The following is a 10,533-nucleotide window of genomic DNA, read 5'->3' as shown; positions in this document are numbered from 1 at the left end:
ATGTCCAGACCCATAACGACCATCTCAGCAGGGTGGCCAGTGCTCTCATGGCACATAACCTTACATTAAATGGAGAGAAATGCACTTTTGCAGCTTCAGCCATAGACTTTGTTGGATACTGCCTCATGTCTAGGGGCATCACCCCTCTTCAGTCAAATATTGAGGCGATACACAGAATCCCAGAGCCCACCTCTTCCTCACAGGTGGCCTCATTTCTGGGCATGATGGCCTATTACCTTCGTTTCTTGTACTCCCAAACCACGGCACCCCTTCGCCAGTTACTAAAGAAAGAAGAGCCATGGAACTGGACTAGTGCATGCTCCGAGGCCGTTAGAACACTAAAGTCCCAGCTTACCACACCTCCTGTCTTAGCTCACTTCAATCCCGATAGTCAGCCTATCGTCACCTGCGATGCCTCCACACAGGCACTGGGCGCAGTGCTGTCGCAGATGCAGAATGGAGTGGAAAGACCTATAGCATTTGCCTCCAGAGCTTTGACCCCCACGGAACAGCGCTACTCTGTAGGTGAACGCGAGGCCCTTGCTTGTGTCTGGGCAACTGAACGATGGCATCTCTTCCTCTATGGTCGGCATTTCACTCTCCGCACGGACCATCAGGTTCTGACCACACTCTTGTCGGCCTCTGGCTCAGGTCATAAACCCCTGCGTCTGCACAGATGGGGTGAACGTCTAAGGCAGTATGACTATCAACTCAAGTTCACGCCAGGGAGGGACAACGTTGTTGCTGATCTGCTATCTCGATCAATTGAGGCACCCATACCAGCAGCCTCGCCAGGAAATTATGAAATGGAGTCAGACCTCATTCAGATGCTACACACACCTCTGCAAGAATCGGTCTCCTTGGAGCAGCTGCAGAGGGAGTCCAAGTGTGACCCCACTCTAACAACACTGCGCACATATATACGCTCAGGATGGCCAGCACGGGTGCCCGAGGAGCTAAAACCTTTTGCTAAGGTACAAAATGAACTGTCATGTTGGGGCGATGTGTGTGTCTCTAGAGGCCTTTGTACAGTGGTGCCACGCAGCCTGCTCGCACGTGTCTTATCAATGGCGCATGAGGGGCACTTGGGTATTGTAAAGCTTAAGCAAAGATGCCGAGACCTGGTTTGGTGGCCAGGCATTGATCGTGACATTGAAGGACTGGTCAGAGATTGTGAACCATGTCTACTCAGTAGAAAGACTGGACAACCGGTCTCACCCCCTTTGCAGCCTGTTCCATGGCCATCTCACCCATGGGAGCACCTTCAACTTGACATCTGTGGGGAAATTCATGGCCATGGCGTTCCCCACCATCAGCACTTTCTGGTGGTCGTGTATGATCTCCATTCTAAATGGGCTGAGGTAATACCAGCCGGGACAGTTACAACACATACCATCACTCAGATACTGGAGAGTCTGTTCGCTCGCTGGGGCATGCCCGTGCCATCACTACTGACAATGGGCCGCAGTTTACCTCTGCAGACTTCTCCAATTTCCTGTGCAGTAAAGGAATTAAGCATTTCCGTGCCGCACTCTACCATCCCCAGGCAAATGGTGGGGTTGAAAGATTCAATCAAAGCCTTAAGAATGGCATTCGTGCACACCAGGCCCAGGGGTATACAATCCAAACAGCACTCAACTTAACGCTTATGCATTACAGAGCTAGCCAGCACACCACCACTCAGGCCTCTCCTGCTCTGCTTATGCTTGGCTGAGAGATGGACTTGCCATTGGACAGACTGGGACCACAAGAATTGTCAGTTACAGCCTCAGACGGCACCTGGGCAGCCAAAGCTGCTGTAACTTCAAACCAGAGGCGAATGAAGGCCAATTTTGACAGAAGACACAAGGCCAAATCTAGTAAGATAACAGTTCAAGACTGGGTTCGGGTCCAGAGACCACACCGTAGCAATAAAATGGCATCGTTTTGGTCTGAACCCCTCCAAGTGGATTGTCAGTTAGGGCCTGCCACATTCTTGTTGAGCGATGGTTCCCCTGTCAGGGTGGTCCCGCATCAATGTCCACCAGCTGTGGGGCCTCAACCTCTTTATCCACTGCCTGATGGGAATCAGGATGGCCAAGAAGTGCCGCAGTCAACAGTAACTGAGAGTCGGCTGATTCGAGCAAGAGCTCGTCCCGCATACCTAAAGGACTTTATCACAGACTTTAATGCTTAAGTGTTTGGTTATTTCCTAGTTATATCTTGAGAGAGCCCAGTTTTGTTCTTTGAAGGGGGGGGGGGGGTGTTGTGTTCTACCATTAGGTTTTCGGGGTTACGAGGGGGTTAAGTTTTTGCCTGCTGTTTTGCGCATGTGTGTGAGTGAGTGAGAGAGGACTAGTAAAGGGATTATCCGTTCAGCCGTGTGTGCTTCGTGTTTAATAGCTAACTTAAATACTCCAACATAACAGTGTGCCTCGCTCTCCATGGCCGATCTCTGAAGAGAAATCGCATGTTTATTGTTTAAAAAAAATGGCTGCTTTCGCGTTCTAGAGTGGCAGTTGTAAGCACCGCGGTTCACTTCCTATACGCGCTAGGCTCTTTGCTCTCACGAGGAACGAGCTGCTTCCCGCTCATTAAGATCGCGATCCAATCTAGAAGATCGGACGGTTTTCGCGCCCACCTCCGAAGCGTGCCCAGGCTGCTGTAGCTCTAGCTTCTGTTGAAATGGACATTGAGAGTGCTCTCTCCTAGCGCTCCTCTCGCGATTATAAGCACATGAGGAGTTACTAGGTGGTGACTCGCGCAGTGACCAGATTAAAGCCTTAAAATTAGATTTTGTACATTATGATTTCATAGGTGAGAGAGACGCTAGCTGCTATCTCTCCCCTATTGGAGCAACATCATTTAAATAAAAATATAAATAAATGATGATGAAAATGATGATGATTATGATGATGAATAAAATATATATATATATATATATATATATATATATATATATATATATATATATATATAATATGAAAAGACAGCAATTGTTCCCTGCCAAGCCACATACTGTAGCAGCATCTACGCTTAGATGGAACGCATTTCATGCTGTGGGTCAGACTAGTGCTGCCCTGCACAACATAGGTTCTGCAGGCGTATCAGGCTGATCTAAAAAAATCTGAGTGCCAGGAGGAGACTTTTAATATGTTTCTCACTCACTGTGCTCAAGTGTCGGGGCTGTCAAAAAATAAATAAATAAACAGTCCTGACCCAATCCAGCTCCTCTGGGGTAGGAAGTTCAAAGAGAGAGTGTGGCAAGTTGTGCGCCCCCTAATAAGACTGGGGAGCAGCTTGTAACACTTGGCAGCCGCAGATGGAGCAGGACTAAAGTACGGTCATCGCAACCAAAGCAAGGGCCTTAAGCTGTGCCCAGGACAAAGGGTGTGTCCCCTCAGGGAGGGCCCTGGAAAATTCCATCAGAAGTGTAAGGCTCCTTCCTGGCACCCTTTGGGGATCACTGAACAACCTCCGCCACCACCACTGCATGAAAAGAGGTGTATCCGTACTAGGAAACTCCTGTATACACCACTGATTTTCGGAAGTATCTACTAGTTCCACTGAGGGTAAACTTCTAATTCAACCAAGTTAGGAAACTCCCGTAATGATACCAATTTCGGATGTATCTTGCTGAAGGGATATCCCCATGGTATATGCAGCCATTTGTTGCCATGGCAAGTAATCCCCTGAAGAATGTTGTCAGGAGACATTTTCACACCTCAAGAGCCCTTTCACTTCACACCTTGACACACCTCTGCTGTCCTTATTGGTGTTTTTTCTCAACATTGATTGGTTGTTTAAAAAAAAACACACCCCAAACCCTGACAACTATTGGGACAGTGACCTGTCAATTTCCTGATACTAGTATTTGATTGGTCACGGTTTTCATTTAGCCCAACCCAAGCCCTCATAGCATAGTGACTTGATTGGTTTTGGCCAGCTATGTTAATAAACCATAACCACCCCACCCACTATAAAACCCAACCCCCTCAAAAATGGAAAACAGAATGGATTCAGAATTTCTTTTTATTAAAATTGAACCAAAACACTTAAAGCATTAAATATATAAATAAAGCATTAAATATATAAATAAAACTATAGGAACTGTACAGGGGAAAAAGTACTTTTATAAAATTTAACCAAACACAAGCAATATTATAACAGTTAGAGAATATAAAACGAAATAATATGTACACAAAGCAAAGTACTTTTATAAAATTTTACTAAACACAAGCAATATTATATCAGTTACAGAATATAAAACTAAATAAACTACTTAATATGTACAGACAGCACAAAGTATTTAAAATGTAACCAAACACAGCAAACACAAACAATATTAAAAGAAAATAAGTTGCAGAATATGAAACTAAATAAATCTAACCTAATAAGTATACAAAGTATAAGATAAAATAGAAGAGAATAAGTGAAAATGTGCAGTTTGTGGTGCAATTATTAAAATGGCAAATCCAGTGCAGTTTAGTTAAAGTTGAAGAAAGGAAGGTCCATCATGTCCATTTCCATCAGCCTTAACACGCTGATGATGCAAAATAGTGTAGCGCATGTCTGCCTCCAATCTGCGCTGAAGCTCCTCACAAAGTTCTGACAATTGTGGGTTCCTGTGAGATGGAGACCTCACAATCCACACTGGCCTTCCATCAACAATGGCATCCTCCTCGTCAGACATCAGCTCCACTGTTGCAGTCTGCCAAAGCTCTCTCTCTGCATCGGTTTGAACAACCTTGGACCTGGAATCCAGCAACTGCAAAACACACAATGTGTTAACCACTAAAAACACCCAGAAATGTATCAAACTTAAAGGAATGGTCCACTTAAAAATGAAAATTCTCTCAATGTACTCACTCTCATGTTGTTACAAACCTGTAAATGTCTTTGTTCTGATAACCACAAAAGATGGAATGTTTATAATCCAACCAATCATGAGCCCCATTGACTTTAAAGTAGAAAAAAAAATACTATGGAAGTTTGATTTCAAACATTCCTAAAAATATTTTCTTTTGTAGTTATCAGAAGAAAGTAACAGAATTTTCAATTTGGGGGGAACTATCCCTTTAAAGACAAGTTGATGAATTTCTACACTTACCCGTCTTTTCCTTTGTCAGTTTTTTAGCTCCTGTTTTAATGGCATCTCTTAGCTGGGACTTTTCTGGCTGAGACAAATTGTACTTTCTCCGAAGTGTTTCAAAGTATGTCTTGCAACACGCTGAATAAAAGAATATTCAGATATGTGACAGAAACTACACTATTGAAATCATAAGATATACAAAATATAAGAGACTAAAATTATGGACATTAAAATTGTTAAACAAACATTTTAAAATTACCTTGTGCACTCAGGGTCTGCATCTGCAAAAGTTGTTTTCAATTCCTCTAGCAGATAAGTCATGACTGCTTGGTTACGAGGCCAATTTATTCTGTGTGGAAAGAGAGAAGTGTGTCATTAAATACATTTAAAAGGAATATGTAAAACCCCATAAACAGCATGGCCCACAAAGGCCAAATAAACATAACAGAAAAACAGCAGTCTTACCCCGTTTGTGGATCATATTTATGTGGGTTGTTTTCCGAATTGTGAAGGCGCCTTACAGCTTCCTGTAACATTGAATGAAAAACGCTTTAATACATGCACACATAACGTTACATTGGCTGGAAACAAAAGTTTTCAAACGACGTTGTGTAACTTACAGACGTGACAAACTGTTAAAAGGCCGGACAACTACAACAACGAAAGGGTCAAAAATAATTGTTTAGTCAAGGTTATGTATAATTTAACTGTTACTAATAGATATGTATAATAAAGGATAGATGTCTTACGACGGAGTCTCTAACCTCTTCACCTGGCGGCCATCTTACCACGGGGAGCTCGCTCGCTCACTCGTAGCATTGTGTTTTAATCAGTGTTGGGCAGTAACTAGTTACATGTAACGGCGTTACGTAATTTAATTACAAAATTAATGTAACTGTAATTAGTTACAGTTACTAAGAAAAAATGAGTAATTAAATTACAGTTACTTATGAAATTTTAAACGATTACAAAGTGGATTACATTTGAATATTTATACACATCCACATACAGATTTAACTGATTTCTTTCCCAAATTGCACTGACTATTCTGAGACATACCGCCCTAATAATTTCCGGGATGCGGAAATACAGTCTGGTTCGTAGATCCAGTCATAAAAACGAAATGCCAAACGCGGACGGAATATGCCACATTTTGGATGACTAAATCAAAAGTAGGTCAGTACACTTGAATCAAAACATGACATCGACTAGTGTCTGTGAATATAAAGCCCCAAAAATGCAATATATGACTTGCACATTCTGCAAGTCATACTGGACACTGGGAGAACCGGGACAATTCCCGGTGGCCTGGCAGCCGATTTTGCCCGCTATTTTAATATCATTATTGTATAATTGCCTGCCGAATGTACTAAAGCGATCATTTGCGAATCCGCCATTTGATAATTAAATCTCTAATAAGTCATGAATTGTTAGTCATGACTCGCGCGCTCTCCGTGCCTCCGCCAAACGGTTTGGATCAGACTCAGAGTAATCAATGCGAGAGAGAGAGAGGACTGTGGAGGCGCACAGCTGGAGCAGAGAAGCAGAACTCCTGTTCAGGGTTTTAGGTCCGTTTCATCTGTAAAGATGCTTTTTTGTCTTTGTTTTTTTTATTTATTTAATCAAGCAGCAGCAAGTTGCTCATCAGTCATCACTCAAAATAGGCTACTATATAAAGGACATCATTATTATCTATTGTAATGTTACAGTAGTAATTTAGCTGAAAAACAATCAGATTTTTTTTTTATAGGTTTAGGGGGAGCTACGGACAGACAACAACACAACCCTTACGAAAATTAACGTTTTAATATATTACTATAAATCCAGAGAAAATAGTTACTATTGTTTAACTGTGGTAACCAAAAATTTAAAAATGATTTTACAAATTGAGTTATTTAAAAATAAATACAAATCCATTTGCAAAAAACAAAACAAAACAAGGTTATTGTATATAGGCTAAAAAAAGCATGGTCAATTTTTGTAAGGGAAAAACATGACTCGTGTACAGTATTAGGATTTTTCTATAAAGATATTGTAGTATTGTAGAGTATTGTATTGTAAAGTATAGTTTTGTTCAATCTTGAGTATTAAAGTCACGAGAGAGATGGATAACAGGGCAAAATAAAGAGACTGAAGAGAAAAATGGAAGTGAAGGTGCAGTTCAGGAGAGAACTTTTAATTATTTAGCATGTCCCCAAATTAAAGATTTAAACATTTTTTTTATCTCAGGTCCATACCAAAAATAGTTTTGTCCATGAATTTGTTTGTATGAGTTTGAATTTTCCAGTCTGAATTTTTTCCCAGTCCGCCCCTCCTGTAAATTAATGGCAAAGACATGGTTTCATTTACTACACATAGGCCTACTGAAGCTCGCAGTGTTTTCAACCTCTGCCGCCTCAATATAGAAGTACACGAGCACATAAACATAATTCCTAAAACTGCTCTGTGTCACTTTATGTGCATTTTACTTATTTTGAGAAAACTATCATCACATACAAAGAGACAGCAGTTTAAAAAAAACACCAATGTTTCAGGAGTTTATTACACAGAATACGACACATGCTTATTTGATAACTGTATTTGAGTTGATGTATAAGCTTTTATTTATTATTCTTTAATTTTCACAAATTTAGAAAAGTAATCAAAAAGTACTCAAAAGTAATTAGTTACATTACTTTAATAAAGTAATTGAAAAAGTTACACTACTATTACATTTTAAACAGGTTAACTTGTAATCTGTAACCTATTACATTTCCAAAGTAACCTTCCCAACACTGGTTTTAATGGTGCATGTACATTTAAATGACCATAACTTGCTCAATTTTCTACCAATTTTCAAATGGTTTGGTTTCTTACATATATTATTAACGTGTCTATAATTAGGATTTTTCTATAAAGATATTGTTGTATTGTAGAGTATTGTATTGTAAAGTATAGTTTTGTTCAATCTTGAGTATTAAAGTCATGAGAGAGATGGATAACAGGGCAAAATAAAGAGACTGAAGAGAAAAATGGAAGTGAAGGTGCAGTTCAGGAGAGAACTTTTAATTATTTAGCATGTCCCCAAATTAAAGATTTAAACATTTTTTTTATCTCAGGTCCATACCAAAAATAGTTTTGTCCATGAATTTGTTTGTATGAGTTTGAATTTTCCAGTCTGAATTTTTTCCCAGTCCGCCCCTCCTGTAAATTAATGGCAAAGACATGGTTTCATTTACTACACATAGGCCTACTGAAGTTTGCAGTGTTTTCAACCTCTGCCGCCTCAATATAGAAGTACACGAGCACATAAACATAATTCCTAAAACTGCTCTGTGTCACTTCATGTGCATTTTACTTATTTTGAGAAAACTATCATCACATACAAAGAGACAGCAGTTTAAAAAAAACACCAATGTTTAAGGAGTTTATTACACAGAATACGACACATGCTTATTTGATAACTGTATTTGAGTTGATGTATAAGCTTTTATTTATTATTCTTTAATTTTCACAAATTTAGAAAAGTAATCAAAAAGTACTCAAAAGTAATTAGTTACATTACTTTAATAAAGTAATTGAAAAAGTTACACTACTATTATATTTTAAACAGGGTAACTTGTAATCTGTAACCTATTACATTTCCAAAGTAACCTTCCCAACACTGGTTTTAATGGTGCATGTACATTTAAATGACCATAACTTGCTCAATTTTCTACCAATTTTCAAATGGTTTGGTTTCTTACATATATTATTAACGTGTCTATAATTATGGATGCTTTAACAAGTTTCATGAAAATTATAAGTATGCAGTGTCATTAGGGTGGCCATTCGTGCCTGTCCCGCCGGACACGCCCGAACATGTTTTCGGGTGCGTTCTCCGGAAGTCGCGTTGGTCGACCTCATACGTCATCAAGGTTTAATATTTCAGGTTCAATTTCAGAAAAGCAACCGTTACATTTCAAGGTAAGAACTAAACTACAATGATTGTATGTCTTAAAAGAAATAAATCTTAATTTTCTAATGTATTTTAACTGAAATGTGAGAACCTCGATGACGTATGCGGTCGACCAACGCGACTTCCGGAGAACGCACCTGAAAACATGTTCGGGCGTGTCCGGCGGGACTGGCACGAGTGGCCACCCTAAGTGTCATAGGTTCATCTCTAACGTTTATAACAAACCAAACCGTTTGAAAATCGGTAGAAAATGGAGCAAGTTATGGTTATTTAAAAGTGCATGCACCATTAAAACACAATACTATGAGTGAGCGAGCGAGCTGCCCGTGGTAAGATGGCCGCCAAATGTGGTGCTGGCCAAACATCTAGCCTTTATTATACATATCTTTACTAATATATTGTCCGCTAAAATAAAACTCAACTTACCGCAATGCCCACGTTGTGCGCCCTCTTTATCCTTTTATGTAATGGCCCCTCTCGCGGTCTTTGTTCCTCTTGAGGTCTTTGCTCATCAAACTTTCGCTCAAGAGCACAAAGACGCTGGATAGCATCTTCGAGAAGAACAGTATTTGCAGCTTGCTTCTACATCAAACCCTCAAGCTGACGAGACAAAGCGTTCTGACCGGAGATCAGCTGTTTCATTGAATCATTTATGCTCAGTGGGCTTGCTGCTGGTTGCAAAGCCCTATTACTCACGGGGGTAGTAAAACTCAGGTTTCTTTTACACGCCATCACAAACAATAGTCAGTTTCACCAAGTCGCAATTCGCAAAAAATGACTTCCGTACACAATGCCGACAATTTAAATTGTGTTCGCGCGAATGATACTGTAATGTCATTGGTTGCATTCCCTTACGTCACCAACATAATGGCCGGAACTCTGTTATGAGTGGATACTTTACAAACACAACCTTCCCCATTGGATGCACATGCCAATTTTTATCGTCACAAAAAATGTTTTTTCATGATGGAGCTTGGACCAAACATGCTACAACCCCAGACAACTCAAATGTGCAAATAAACATGGATTTAGAAGATTGTGCACGTGATGAAAGCCTTGATTCATCAGAAGAGGAAAATCCAATCTGGGATGTCCCCTTATGTAAGTAATTGGATTTACTTTATAAAGTAAAAACTTAATTCAGCGAGCAAAATGATTTATAAGAGGAATAAATAATGTTTTACTATCAATCTATCTATCTATCTATCTATCTATCTATCTATCTATCTATCTATCTATCTATCTATCTATCTATCTATCTATCTATCCTCCTTTTTATAAGGAACTGTGTAATTCTATTATATAAGAAACTTATATTCAGAATGTAGTTAACATGTTTTTGTAGCATAACGTTATACAATTATTAACTTCATTAAACGTATTATTTTAAACGTAGAATATCTGCTGTTATGTTCTTGAACATTTGACAATGTAAAATATAACTATTTTAGATTCTTCTTGATTTTTATAATCTTGTTAGCATAGGTGACAAACAGTTTATATCTTGATTTGCTAATGCAGCCAT

At 39.6% G+C, this 10,533-nt stretch overlaps 1 long non-coding RNA gene across 1 annotated transcript; it reads right to left on the bottom strand.

Moving 5' to 3' along the window:
• Positions 1–5,336: 5,336 nt before the first annotated feature.
• Positions 5,337–9,928, bottom strand: LOC132115802 (uncharacterized). Its single transcript, XR_009425569.1, has 3 exons — positions 9,431–9,928; positions 5,537–5,587; positions 5,337–5,420 (listed from the first exon to the last, which is right to left on the bottom strand). It is a non-coding gene; the product is annotated as an uncharacterized LOC132115802 (long non-coding RNA).
• Between the last annotated feature and the right edge of the window lie 605 nt (positions 9,929–10,533).

Source organism: Carassius carassius, chromosome 35 (genome assembly GCF_963082965.1).
Source record: "Carassius carassius chromosome 35, fCarCar2.1, whole genome shotgun sequence".
NCBI classification, from domain to species: Eukaryota; Metazoa; Chordata; class Actinopteri; order Cypriniformes; family Cyprinidae; genus Carassius; species Carassius carassius.
This window is presented reverse-complemented; position numbering and strand designations above follow the sequence as displayed.